The sequence below is a fragment of the Eriocheir sinensis genome, chromosome 62 (assembly GCF_024679095.1).
Source record: "Eriocheir sinensis breed Jianghai 21 chromosome 62, ASM2467909v1, whole genome shotgun sequence".
NCBI classification, from domain to species: Eukaryota; Metazoa; Arthropoda; class Malacostraca; order Decapoda; family Varunidae; genus Eriocheir; species Eriocheir sinensis.
The window spans coordinates 4978571-4993570 of NC_066570.1; the positions used below are offsets into that span (position 1 = coordinate 4978571).

At 41.9% G+C, this 15000-nt stretch overlaps 1 protein-coding gene across 1 annotated transcript in view; it reads left to right on the forward strand.

The window, feature by feature from the left end:
• Positions 1-1192: 1192 nt before the first annotated feature.
• LOC126986649 (uncharacterized) overlaps positions 1193-15000 on the forward strand; it is a 109168-nt gene continuing 95360 nt past the window's right edge. The window contains exon 1 of the mRNA XM_050842924.1: positions 1193-1320. The gene's annotated coding sequence lies outside the window, so the exon portion shown is untranslated. The remainder of the gene's footprint in view (positions 1321-15000) is intronic.

A 15000-nucleotide genomic window follows, 5' to 3' on the forward strand; every position in this document is an offset into this window, starting at 1 on the left:
TCCCTTCCCTTCCCTCAGTCAAAGCTCCCATCAGTATCCATTCATTTTATCGGCTATTCCTTCACCTCCTCCTCTTCCCTCTCGTCCTTCACCTCCTCTCTTTCCAAACGTTCCTCCTCCTCCTTCTCTCCATTTCCATACCTCTCCTTCCTCCCTCCTTCCCTCCGTCCGTCACGTCGCCCAAACCGTTCCTTTTAAAGTTCCTCAAAGTTCCGTCATCGTTGTGTCATCTGTGTGTGGCTGCCAGGCGCACGAGGCATTCTCTCTCTCTCTCTCTCTCTCTCTCTCTCTCTCTCTCTCTCTCTCTCTGGTTTTTTATCTCCCATTGATTCTTCTTTCGCTTCATTTCTTTCTCCTCCTCCTCCTCCTCCTCCTCTAATTTCCCTTCCACTTGCTTCGTATTTTCTTATTTTCTCTTGTACTGTCTTTTTCCTCCCCCTTCTTTCTCTTTCTTCCTCTTTCCCTGTCTTCTTCTCTCCTCTCCTTCCTCCTCCTTCCCTCCATTCATCCCTTTCTTCCTCTATTGCTTTTCTTTTTGTTACTTCATATAATTTTTCCACAGTTTCCCATCCCATCCACTCCTCTTTCCCTCTCTTTCTCTCTTCTTCTCCTCCTTCCTTCCCTCGTTTCCTTCCTCTATTTCTTATTTTTTCTGTTACTTCATATATTTTTCTCAGCATTTCCCGACTCTTCCACTTCTTCTCCCTCTTTCCCTCTTTGCCTCTCTTCCTTTCCTCCCTCCCTCTCGCCCTTACCTCCTCTATTTCTTACTCTTTTTATTTCTCTATCCCATCGTTTATAGCTCCCTCCCTCTCTTTCCATTTCTACCTCTATATCCCTCCCTCCATCCCTCCTTTCCTCCCTTACCTCCTCTATTCCCTGTTTTCTCTATTTCTCTATCCCACCGTTCCGTAACTCCCTCCCTCTCTTTCCATTTCTACCTCTCTATATCCCTCCCTCGCTCCCTCCCTCCCTTGCACGGCTCAGCACCTCACCAGACCTTTCCAAAACACCGTCCTCGCTCGCTCTTGTTAAATCCTCACAACAAGCTTCCCTTAAAAGTCAGCGCGGGGTTGTAAAGGTGCGCTCAGGTGTTTAAATGGATAGTGTGTGTGTGTGTGTGTGTGTGTGTGTGTGTGTGTGTGTGTGAGGGCGAGAGGGAGAGAGAGTAATGGCAGCGCGCGGTACGACAACTTCGGCACCTGTGGCTCTCACGGTCTGACAGCTAACTTCGGTAACCAATGTCAGTGTCCCTTGAAGTGCGAATCTGTGGAGTGTGTTGTGCTAATCGTCTGTGCCGCCGTGAATTAGCAGTGAGAGGTGTGTTGGGAGCCGCGGGGTGGTGCTGGGAGTGTTGCGTCGGGCTGAGTAAGAGGAGACGAAGGGAAGGAAGAGGTTGTGGAGAGTTCGTGAGTGAAGGAAGGAAAGTTACACATAGAAAGACGTGTGTGTGGAGCGACGCGATGAAGTTTGAAGTTTTGATGCGTGATTTTGCGTGACGAGAGAGAGAGAGAGAGAGAGAGAGAGAGAGAGAGGTGCCATAAGAGCGACTTGTGTAGCGACGCGTTGAAGTTGCATTGATGCCTGATTTTGCGTGACGTGTGTGTGTGTGTGTGTGTGTGTGTGTTTGAGAGAGAGAGAGAGAGAGAGAGAGAGAGAGAGAGAGAGAGAGAGAGAGACTGACATTCATTCAACAACCTAAAATCGCTAGTGACCCAGAGAAATCGAAAATCCCGAAGAAATAAATCTGGAATTATAAATGAGTGTTTTCCTGAGTGATTTCCGACTAGCGTTCCTTTCTTCGTCCCGGTAACTCAACACAGGAGGGGAAGGATCCATTGCTTCATCTCAGGTAATAGGGAATCAATTAACGTGTTTCTAATGGACCGAGGAAGAGGGGGTGATGGTACACTCACTGGAGGAAGGCAGGTGGAAAAAACTCGACTAAGATTAAATTGTAGAAGAGATTCGATTAAACTTGTTTGCCATAGAGGGAGTGCGTGGGTGCTGGCCTGAGGAGGGAGTGATAGTATAATACTCGTTGAAGGACGATGGTAAAAGACTCTATAAAAAAACGTGACCTCGTATAAAGAATGGGAAGATTAAGGTGCAGAAGAGAGACATTCGATTAGATTTGTTTGCCATGGAGGGAGTGCGTGGGTGCTGGCCTGAGGTATAGTACTCAATGAAGGAACGTGGTAATAGACTCGATAAAAACAGTGACTTCGTATAAAGAATGGGAAGATTAAGGTGCAGAAGAGATATTCGATTAGGTTTATTTGCCATGGAGGGAGTGCGTGGGTGCTGGCCTGAGGAGGGAGTGATTGTATAGCACTCGTTGAAGGAAGATGGTAAAAGACTATAAAAACAGTGACCTCGTATAAAGAATGGGAAGATTAAGGTGCAGAAGAGAGATTCGATTAGGTTTATTTGCCATGGAGGGAGTGCGTGGGTGCTGGCCCAAGGGAGAAGGCTCTGAGAAGGTCATGACATTCAATAGAGGGGAAAGGTGCATCAGAGCCCATAGATATTCTCAAACGCTTTCGGTATGTCCACAGAGCAGATAGCCAGGTTCTCGGGAGTGCCTTTTCCTTTACGTTGATGGTGCAGAAGCCGTATCAACCAGTCACTAGGCCCATAAAGCTACCCATGGGAATACTAACATAACCTCTACGAAAGCCTTATTTGTGTGTGTGTGTATGCCTCGAAATGTTTGAGAAGCGACCCCGTATATAAGGAAAAGAGTCTACAGCGGAAAAAGGGTTCGATTAGATGTGTTGGTCGGGTATGTGACTGAAGTGTGTTGTGTCTGGTACTGGAATGGAAATTAGTAAGATATTTAAAGTGAGGAGGAACAGAAGGAAACATGAATGAGGAAAAGGGGAGATAGTAGGACATATGAAGTGTGTAACAGACATACAAGAGGAGGAAATATGTACCAAGAAAAGGATTCCTCACGTATTCAATTAGATGGTTAAAAAAAATATATAACCCTGAAGTGAATTGGTTTGGAAGGAAGGAAGAAAAGGACCTGAAGTGAATTGGTTTGGATGGAAGGAAGAAAAGGAAAGTTATCACGTGTATTAAAATCTTGTTATTCAGATTGTAAAGAATGGACCCCTGAATTTAATAGACTAGGGCGAAGAGAAGGAAGGAAAAGTAAGATTATCGCGTGCATTAATCTTGGTGTTGAATGAAATGGTTGACTAAGAAGTGAACAGAATAAGATTGAAAAAAGAGGAAAGAAGTTAAAAAAAAAAAATTAAGTGACAAACGGATAAAGGAAAAAAATATAAAATCCTGGAAATCAATGAAAAGGTAAACAAAAAAACAATGAGGTACAAGAACATAAAAGAGCAAAGCAAAAAAAAAAAAAAAATGCAAACAACGTCAATAATCAATGAAATAAATAAAAAAATAAAAAATGAAAAAAATATGGACAAGGGAATTAAAGAACGAGGCAATAAATATAAATAATTGACTAAGGAGAGAGAGAGAGAGAGAGAGAGAGAGAGTGTCTACAGGTGAAAGTGTATTCGCTATCCTGGAAGAGATAGACAAATGGTATAGTCTGATAATATATAATTGATGAGTCTTTGGGTGTCTCTGGTACGGACGTGAGCTGAACAGTACAAGGGAAGAGCGCAGGAGGGATGAAGAGGGCAGGGGAGAGGTCACGGTTGATGGGTACAGAGGTGGTGGTGGTACTATGGTGGTAGTGGTGGTATATTTGAACAGTGGTGATGGTGGTGGTGGTTGTGGTGTTAGGTTGGGACAGTAGCAATGGTGGTGATGGTGGTGTTAATGGACGTAGTGTTAGATTGGAACAGTGGTAGTGGTGGTGGTGGTGGTGGTGGTGGTGGGTTGGTATAGTGGTAGTGATGGTGGTGTTAATGATGGTAGGTTAGTACAGTGGTGGTGCTGGTGCTGGTGGTGGTGGTGGTAGAAATGATAGGTTGTTTTTGTTAGTGCTGGTGGTAGGTTCTTACAGTGGTGGTGATGGTGGTGGTGGTGGTGGTGGTTGTAGTAGTGGTGGTGATGATGGTAGTGGTGGTGGTGATGATGGTGGTGGTGGCCAGTGAATGATGGTCAGTCCCAAGGCGTGCTGACGAAACTGTGTCTTGTGTATTGCCGGGCTCATGCAACACTTTCTAACACTACGTAACAAACACACACACACACACACACACACACACACACACACACACATCACCACAAAATGTCGAAGTGCCGAGGACGTATGAGTATCGATGAGATGGAGTTCCACAGTTTTTCATCTCCCAATTTATGAAGTCACTTTTTTATATTATTTATTCATATATGCAACGTGTAATAGGTATAGTCATCGTAGTAGTAGTAGTAGTAGTAGTAGGAGGAGGAGCAGTATAAGTTGTAGGAGTAGTAGTAGTAGGAGGAGGAGGAGGAGCAGGATAAGTTGTAGGAGTAGGAAGTTTTAATTTTAATTTTTTTCCCGTCTTAAAATCACTCGAAACGTATAATCAATTTAAAGCAGTTTCCCTTACCTTATACCTTTACTTGCGGTCTGGCTGGTGTTGTTTTTTTCCTTTTTTTTTCTTTTTTTCTTCGTTCTCGATGTGACATTTTTGTGGCGGTGAAGGCTTTTACGTGTGTGTGTGTGTGTGTGTGTGTGCTGAGAGAGAGAGAGACGGAGATAAAAGAAAAAAATACCAGTTAAGTGTTCTGGAAACGCCCAAATGTTCTCCTACCCCCCCCCCCCCTCCCCTTTCACGCCCCGTCCTCGCACCCCCCAAAAAAGAAAAAAGAAAAAGATGAGAAAAGAAAAAAAAAAAGTCTTCAGTCCTCTTTTAGTCTCGGTTTCGTTCTTGTTGTAAATGTTAAGAAACTGTTACACAACCTCAGGCCTTATTTGTGTTTCTGTGGCGGTGGTGGTGGTGGTGGTGGTGGGTGTGGTGTCGTTGTTGTTATTGTGTGGTGGTGGTGGTGGTGGTGGTGATTGTGGTGAGCGTAATGCGAACAATGGAGGTGCAGACGATAGTGTTGAGGATGTTGGTGATGATAGAGTATGTAGTGGTGGTGGTGGTGGTGGTAGAGAAAGTGTTGGTGATGTTGGTGATATAGAAAAGGTGGTGGTAGTGATGTTGGTGGTGGTGGAGGTGTTGGAGATGGTGGTGGTTATGATACTGTAGAAGGTGGTGGTAGTGGTGATGATGTTGGTGAGGGGAGAGTAGGCGGTAGTGGTGTTGATGGTAGTAGTGGTGATGTTGGTGAAGGTAGACTAGGCGGTGGTGGCGGTGGAGGTGGAGGTGGAGGCGGTGTGGTGGAGTCCGTCATCACCTTCGTTAATTAAGATCGCGAACTCTTTGATTTTCGTCCCGTTGCTGCGCTTTGCCTCCCTCCATTTTCCCTCCTTTCCTCCCTTGTCTTTCCTCCACTTGCCCTTCCCTCCATCTTCTCTCCTTCATTCCCTCCTTCCCTCCCTTGTCTTTCCTCCACTTGGCCTTCCCTCCGTCTTCTCTCCTTCATTCCCTCCTTCCCTCCCTTGTCTTTCCTCCACTTGCCCTTCCCTCCATCTTGTCTCCTTCATTCCCTCCTTCCCTCCACCTTGTCTTCCTCTATTTTCTCTCCCTCCCTCCTTTGTCTTTCCTCCACCTGCCCTTCCCTCCATCTTCTCTCCTTCATTCCCTCCACCTCGCCTCCATCTTCCCTCCTTCCCTCCCTTGTCTTTCCTCCACTTGCCCTTCCCTCCATCTTCTCTCCTTCATTCCCTCCTTCCCTCCACCTTGTCTTCCTCCATTTTCTCTCCCTCCCACCTTTGTCTTTCCTCCACCTCGTCTCCATTTCCCTCCTTCTCTCCCTTGTCTTCCCTCCACGCGCCCTTCATTCCCTACGTCCTTCATCTTCTCTCCTTCCTTTCTTCCTTCCTTCTCTCCTTTCTCTTATTTCGTTCTCTCCTTCCTTCTATGTCTCCTTTCCTCCTCCACCTCCTCCTCTCACCTTCCATATAATTAGCTTCCTATCTTTAGCAATCATCGTCTCTCTCTCTCTCTCTCTCTCTCTCTCTCTCTCTCTCTCTCTCTCTCTCTCTCTCTCTCTCTCTCTCTCTCTCTCTCTCTCTCTCATTAGTGTCCAGGTGTCGCTCCTCTCTGTTTTTCGTGTCCGGGGAGGCAACACACACACACACACACACACACACACACACACACACACACACACACACACACACACACACACACACACACGCCGTTATTTCTTTCCGGCGTCAGTTTTGCTTCGTCATATTTCGTCGTCCTCAATGAAGAAACACACACACACACACACACACACACACACACACACACACACACACACACTCTTGGGACTTCCCCCCTCGTAGCATGATCCTATTTTCCAAGCGTCTTCCGTTATAATTATTTGTCTTAAAACCATTTATTATTATTTTTTTCCCTTTTTGTTTCCCCCTTTCGTAATTGTGAGTAGGTTTTGTTGCTTTTTATTTCCGGTCGTTTTTTTTTACTTCTTGTTTCGTGTAATTTTCTTTTTTTTCATTTTCTTTAGTTTTCTTATTTCAGTTCTTTCGTAATGTTCACCTTTATATTTTCTGTTGCTTCTATTATATTTTTTTTCCATTTTTTGTCTTGTTTCTTCATCGTTTTAATTGCTTTAGTTCCTGTTTTTTTTTCCTTTGTTTCTCCTTATTTCATTCTGTTTGTTTTGTCCTTCCTTCTTCCATTTCTCTCCCACTCACCATTCTATCACTTTCTGTATGATTTCTTTTTGTCTCCTAGTCATTTTTTCCTCCCTTTTTTTACATTTTTTTCGTTTTCTTCCATGTATAAAGATAACATATTTCATTCAAAGTAGATTAAAGTAGATGGAAAACAGACCCAAGTAGATATTTCGTTAAAAGCAACTTGTCTATAATAAATGTCAACAGATTTCTTTGTTGCTTGCTATAATCTGTTTACTTTTTCTTCAGTTTTCTCTTTTTTTAGTGTTTTTCTATAATTCAAGTTTGTCATTTTTTTTTCAGTTTTCTCCTGTTTTATGCTTTGTGCCGTTTCCAGTTTTTATTCATTTTTTTTCCTGGTTACATTCTTTCGTTGTCAGTCCGTTCCGGGGCTGACGGGGAATCGAGGTTGTTTTTGTTCTTCACTCTTTCCTCTCGATATAACTTATTCCGTTTCATGTTATTTCACATTGTATAAGTTGACAGATTTCCTTTGAGGTACGTCCACTGTTGAAATATTGTCAGCGTTCGTCTCACGGCTGGCGGGGTATCGAGATTGTTTTTACTCTTTCCTCTCGATATAACTTATTCCGTTTCAAGTTATTTCACATTTTATAAGTTGACATTTCATTTGAGGTACGTCCACTCTTGAAATGTTGTCAGCGTTCCTCTCACGGCTGGCGGTGCTTCGAGATTGTTTTTGCTTTTCACTCTTTTAAGTTGAATTCCCGGTTAAAAGTCTCGCCGTCGCCCCTCGCTGCGTCCTTTGATGGCCGCCGCCCTCCGCCCAGCACACGCCGAGGCCTGATCACACGGCCCTTTACACCTGTATGACGCCCTTTGGACACCGTTTGCCTGCCCCTTTCCCTTCACATTCGCCTGAACAGCCCCTCCCCTTTCCGAGTCATTTCTCTTTCCCATTTTCCCTCTTAACTTTTCATTTTCCCTCTTTTAACTTTTCTCTCTACTTCTACACGCCCCTTCCCTTCTTCATTATTTTCCCATCTCTTTCCCCTTCCTTCCTTTCTTCACGTTTCTCTTTATTCCTTCTTTTTTTTCCCTCCTCTCCTTCATTCTCCCTTCCCCTTCCCTTTTATCACTTTCTCCAGCTACTTTTTACTTATTCCTCCCCTTCCTTTTTTTCCCTCTCCTTCTTCTTCCCTTCATCTGCCCTACCCCTTCACCTTTCTCCAGCTTCTTTTTCCTCTTATTCCTCGTTTTTTTCTTTCCTTCTTCTTTCTTTTATTTTCCTTCTTCTTTCCTCCTTTCTCTTCTCTTTATCGCTTTCTCATTTAGCCCATTTTTTCTCCTTCCCTTCCCTTCCCTTTCTCCTGATCCTTTTCTTCCTCCTCCTCGTTAGTCGTTACCTCCCCCTCCCCTTCCTTCCCATTTTTTCTAACTCATCCCTCCTGATTCCCTTCCCCTTCTCTCTCTCTCTCTCTCTCTCTCTCTCTCTCTCTCTCTCTCTCTCTCTCTCTCTCTCTCTCTCTCTCTCTCTCTCTCTCTCTCTCTCTCTCTCTCTCTCTCTTACTTTCATAATAACACTTCTCTTTTTTTCTCCTTTTATCTTTCCAGACGCTATTTTTTTTTTTTTTGCATTCTCTCTTCCTATCTCATTTTTAACCCCTGCCATGCCCTTCCCTACCCTTTCCCTTCCTTTCCCTATCCTTCCATTCCGTTCCTTCCCTTCCCTTCGCTTCCCTTTTCCTTCCTTTTCCTGTCCCTTCCATTCCGTTCCTTCGCTTCCCTTCCCTTCCCATTCCCTCTTTCAGACTCTCACATCCAAACCCTTTCCTTCTTTTTTCCCTTACTTTCCCTTTCCACTTTCCCTTCCCTTTACCTTCCCTTTTCCGTTCATTCCCTTCCCTTCCCTTCCCTTCTCACCCCTTCCCATTCCCTCTTTCAGACACACATCCAAACCCTTTTCCTTCTTTTTTTCCTTTATTTTCCGTGTCCACTAACTCTTCAATTCCCCTTTCCTTTACTTCCCTTCACCCTCTCATATTCCTTTCCTCCCCTTCTCTCCCCTTCCCTCCCCTCTTCCTCTTCCTCACCCTTCCCTTAATCCATCCTTTTTCCCCTCTCTTCCCAGAAATTGCCCGCTCTCCATTTCCCTTCCCTCACTGTTTATTTTCCTCTCCTTCCCCTCCTTTTTCACCCTCCACGCACAAATCCCTTATCCTCGCTTCCCTCCCCGCCCCTTCCCTTCCTGGCCTCCCTTCCCTCTCTCACTTCTGCTAACTATCCAGAATTTTTTTTCATGAACTGTAGGCTTGGGTTCCCTTGAATAAACACGCATATACATACATACATACATACATACATACATACATAGGCCAACATACACATATATTCATACACAGACAGACAGACAAACATAGACACTAACATCGACACATACATATATACATTAATTCATATTTGCATGCTCACACACAAAAAAAAATATATATAAATAAATAAATAAATAAAAATAGATAAAAGCTTCCCTTGGCACGGTGGACTAAGGCTCTGACACACCGAGAATCAAGCTGCACTCACGCTAAGATTATTTTTTCCACTTTCGACACGAGCGGGATTCGAACCGACGCCTGGCAGAACAGAGCCTTAAGCCACTTGATCATGGGAGCGGTGGACGGGTGAGAGAGAGAGAGAGAGAGAGAGAGAGATTGCTTGTATTCATCTCTTGATCTTTATTTTTTTTGCTTTTTAATCGTTACTCGTCATTGTTGCCTTCATTCTTACTCTTAACCTTGCCAACACACACACACACACACACACACACACACACACACACACACACACACACACAGAGGAAGGGGAGGACGCAGGGTCACAAATATAATAAATTCGAGGGGGCACTAAAATATATAACTTTGTTTGCTTTGTCTTCCCCTCCGTGACACTTTCCTTGCATTCTGTGATTCCCAGCGCCGAGGATTTCTTATCTTCTCACATTTTCTTGCTATTTTTTCTTGCATACTAAATCCTGCTACGTTCGTTTTTACCTTTTAACTCTTTCCGACGATTTTTGGGGTTTGAGGGAAGAGCAAAGTGAGGAAAGGAAAGATTACGACTCCTGGTAAAATGGAAAGACTGATGAAATGAATGAAGGATTAGTGGATAAGAGGAATGGATTACAGATAAGGAGAACCAGAATATGTAAAAGTGAAGGATAGATTAATGGAAAACTTGATAGGAACAGTAGACGAAAAATGGAAGGACCAGAAGATGTAAAATGGATGAATTGGAAAATGGGGTACTGGATGGATAGGAAGGGTAGACTAACGAATAGAAGGACCGGAATACGTATAATGCAATGACAGAATGATAGAGGGAGAATGGACTGAAGATTAGGAGAACTAGACTATGTAAGGGACTATATAAAATGCGAGGATAGAATGATAGAGGGAGAATGGACTGAAGATTAGGAGAACTGGACCATGTGAGGGACTATATAAAAAGCAAGGATAGAGATATAGAATTAGGAGCAGTGAGTAGAGGGCTTTTTTTTTTCATTATTGTTTCCTTTCTTTTTTTTGCCCTTGAACTGTTTCCTCTAGTAAAAAAAAAAAAAAATAATAATGGAGAGGAAGAGCCGAAGAACAGGAAGATGAGAATATGTAAGGGCGAAGCAGGTGTTTAGAAGCAAATACGGTCCTCTTCTGCAATACCCAATGAGAGGAAGCATAAAGGAATAAGACTGATCAGTGTTGTGAATGTGCAAAAAGCGGACCTATAATACAATGAGAAAAGATAAGGGCGGAAAAGTTAAGGGAAAGAAAGAGTGAATTGAAAAATGAGAAGACGAGTATACAAGGATAGAATAGGATAGGAGGAAAGGGAGAAATAGGAGTTAACAATAGATGAGTGAAAGAATATATAGATGAATTGATGGATAGATGGTGATGGTGTTTTTTTTCCCGTATAATCTCGTAGCTTTTTAGTGCCTGCGTGATACCAGTTTGAGGTATAATTGTAGTTCTATGGCGTACGAGTATTGGCTATTTGTCACGAAGTCTTCCCACGCCTTGCTCTCTCTCTCTCTCTCTCTCTCTCTCTCTCTCTCTCTCTCTCTCTCTCTCTCTCTCTCTCTCTCTCTCTCTCTCTGTATTAATTTTCCCCCCCTCCCCCGTACTCCCTCATTTCAGCCCTCCTTCCCCCTCTTCCTCCACCTCTTCGATCTCTTTGATGTGGGAGATGAAGTGATGCTGCGCTGGTTGGGATGAGAGACAGACGAAAAACGGGAAAGAAGTCAGATACAGAAAGGGAAAAAATAGGGAAAGGTGTTTAGCTCTATTTTGTGTGGAGTTTAGACACGTTTCTTTTGTGTTTCCTTATTGACTAAAAAATAACAGGACAGAACAGAGATACATAAGACAGACAGACAAGCGAAAGAGGAGGAGGGGAAGGGCAAAAAAGAGAAGAATCTAGCGACACACGTTCAGGTATATTTTGCGTGGATTATAGTTCTGTTTATGTCCTCAATGGATGAATTTTGAGGTAGAGATGAAAAGACACAAGGAAAAAAGTCCGGTACAGAAGAAGTTGAAAATAAATACAGGCTTTCTACTTTATTTCATGGGCAGTGTTGTGATGTTTTATTTCTGTGTCTGCATAAAATCTTCCCTTTGGTCACTGAGAAAAGACAGAAGGAAAGAAAAGGAAAATTCAGGTACATTAAGAGGAGAAAACAAGGATAGACGTTCAGCTTTATTATGTGTATTGACGTTTGGTTTTGGTGAAAGTCTGTGCATAATATATAACTTCAGGTCAAGGGGGGGAAACTGTATGAAAAGGGACTCACTCATTATAGCGAGGAAAGGAGCAATTAGTGGACAGCATCGCACAAACACACACACACACAAAAAAAGAAATCTGATCTCTATCGAAAGCTGTAAAAAAGGACTTCTAGAAATCCATAAATATAATTCCATACTGAGGCGAAGAAGTCCAACTAATGCTCAGAAAAAAAAATTAATTCCCGCCAAAAATGGAAATGATAAAAGTAATACGCTGAAAAAAAGAAGAAAAAAAGAGTGGGGAAAAAAAGAATCTTGTAAACTGAAGGAAAAGGAATAATGAGGAATGGAGACAAAACTAATAAACTAAAAAAAATAAGAAAAAAAGAATGGGAGAGAAAGTAAACTAGTAAACTGGAAAAAAAAAGTTGAAGACTAATAAACTGAATAAAAAGAAATAAAAAGAGAGAATGGGAAAGAAAGTAAACTAGTAATCTGAAAAAAAAGAAAAAATAAGAAAAGAATGAACACTAATAAACTGAATTAAAAGAGAATGGTAAAGACAACTTACATCACGAAGAACAAAGAAAAAGAACGAATAATCGAGAGAGTACACGGAAAAGGACCACGGGTATTTAGAGGAGCGCTGGGACACGTGAAATTTATGAACACTCCTCAGACGCTGGATACCTTGAAATGCATGTTAATTAAAGGAGGCGAAGAAGTCGAAGAAATACAGTGAAAAGGATTTTTGAGTGTAGCAGCAACATTGAAACAGGTAGTAAAGGGATGTTACTTAATTAAAAACAGGTAAATGACTTAGAGGTATAGAAGAAAAATATATATTCGCTTGTAGTGGATGTAGAAGTTGAAATTTTGAAGTAGAAACCGTATCAGGAGATGGAAGAATGACAAAAGAAAATGTGATGATAGTTCCTTTAGCTTGGAGGGTAACTTAATTAAACAGGTAAACGGGTTAGACCAATAGAAAAAAAATGTATATATAGAATCTCGTAAATTGGACGAAGAAGCTGAATATTTAAAGTAGAAAAAGTATCAGGAAATGGAAGAATGACAAAGAAAATGTGATGATAGTTCCTTTAGCTTGGAGGGTAACTTAATTAAACAGGTAAACGGGTTAGACCAATAGAAAAAAAATGTATATATAGAATCTCGTAAATTGGACGAAGTGAATATTTAAAGTAGAAAAAGTATCAGGAAATGGAAAAATGACAGAAAACGTGATGAATGTTCCTTTAGCTTGGAGGGTAACTTAATTAAACAGGTAAACGGATTAGACCAATAGAAAAAAAAATGTATATATAGAATCTCGTAAATTGGACGAAGAAGCTGAATATTTAAAGTAGAAAAAGTATCAGGAAATGGAAGAATGACAAAGAAAACGTGATGATAGTTCCTTTAGCTTGGAGGGTAACTTAATTAAACAGGTAAACGGATTAGACCAATAGAAAAAAATGTATAGAATCTCAAACTGGACGAAGAAGCTGAATATTTGAAGTAGAAAAAGTATCAGGAAATGGAAGAATGACATAAAAGAAAACGTGATTAATGTTCCTTTAGCTTGGAGGGTAACTTAATTAAACAGGTAAACGGATTAGACCAATAGAAAAAATGTATAGAATCTCTTGAATTGGACGGAGTTGAATAATTAAAGTAGAAAAAAAAGATAAGGAAATGGAATAAGCGCATTAAAAGACGTGAGGGAGGTACCTTTGGACCAGATATATAATTTGACTTTGATATTAATTATGAAAGTGATGATGATAATGATAGTGAAGTGGAGGGAGACGCTGAGTGATTATAGTGGAAAAAAATATATATCAATGGCAAAAGGGCATTAAAACACGTGATAAATGTACCTTTAGATCTGATAATTAGACCGTGGGAATAAATATGGATATGCTGATGATGATGATGTAAGGGAGAGCACGAAGAGAGAGAGTGACCAAAGGGGAGAAAACTGGCTAACCCGGGGAGAAGATTAGGAACTTTGAGGGGAGAAAGAAAGAGAAGAGACTGTAGAAGTGAAAGATAGAAATAAGATGAGAGAGAGAGAGAGAGGTATTAAGAAAGGGAGAAGGGAAATGAGTAAAACATGTTGAAAAGGGAGAAGGTAAAGAAAGGAAAGTAAAAAGTTAGGAGACAGAAAGGGAAGATGAGAAGTTATGAATAAAGGAGAGGGAATAGGAGAGGAAAGGAATGGAGGAACAAAGGAAAAATTGGAAGATGACAATAAATGAAGGGAAAAGGAAAGCAAGGAAGAAAGAAGATAATGCGAAAATAAAAGTGAAGCTAACGTAGAGAATAAATCAAAAGAGAAAAAAAGAGGAATAAAAAGGAAGAAATAAAAGAAACAAACGAATAAGGAATAGAAATGAAGGAGACAGATAGTGTTCGAAGCTTACAAAGAAAAAAACAAGCAGGAATAAAAAAAACTTGATAAAAGGAAAAAATGTAACGACTTGAGCAAAATAGATGAAACCGAAGCGTGAGAAAGGGAAATATTTAATGGGGAGAGAGAGAGAGAGAGAGAGAGAGAGAGAGAGATAACAGCTGAGGAATGCGTTGAAGCTTTACCTGGAATTTACCTGGAAAACGGATTAGCTTCTTTACTTACTTTTTACTTTACTGTCACGTTCTTACACCTGAAACGTTTGACCTTTGTCCCACGAATCTTCAGCAGCGACACGCGAAGGTCACCCCACCGAGAATGTGGCGGATGCCTTTACGATGTGGACTATGCGGAGGGAATGTGTTTATTTCTTACGGGGAGGCGGTGGCTGAGTGGTCAGAGTGCCGGCGCGGCTTTCAAGATGACGAGGGTTCCTGTCCTGCCCGCAGCGACAAGCAGGCTGCCATTTTTTTTGTCACCGGCGAGTTGCCTATTAGTTAAAGGTGTCTGTGTCCTACCCTTCCTCTAACCCTCACCTCACCCTCTTTTCTTCCCTTCCACACAGTAATTGAACGTAGTAACATTATGGTCTTCCCTTCCTTCCCCTAAGACGACCCACAAGTTGTCCTGAAGACCACCTGTCAACCCGGACTCTGGACTCCCTCCCTAAAAAGAGGATCGAAGATGAGCTCAAGGGGACAGCATGAGCAAAGCAAGATGGCGCCACTATAAATACTTGCCTGCGCCAGAACGGGCTGGGGCCGTATATATGCTTCGGAGATGAGCATCGAGGCCACGCGCAACCATAGGGTGTGCTCCTTCAATATAAAAAAATCGAAGAGAATGTTTGTATCTATTCAGTATTTTATTTGATTACATTAATTAATTCCTGGTGTTATTTATTCATTGTTAATTAACCCGTCCGCTGCGATTGGCACGGATTTGGCTTTCACTGGTAGCCTGGTAACATAAACTCCCAGGTCTTTCTCTGCCTTTGTGGTGGATAGTGGAGTGTTTCCCATGTGGTATTGGTGTGCTGGATATCCCCTTCCAAGGTACATGACTTTATATTTTCTTCACTGAATTGTAGCAACCACTTTTTGATCCATTCCTGTAGCTTGGTGATGTTTTCTTGT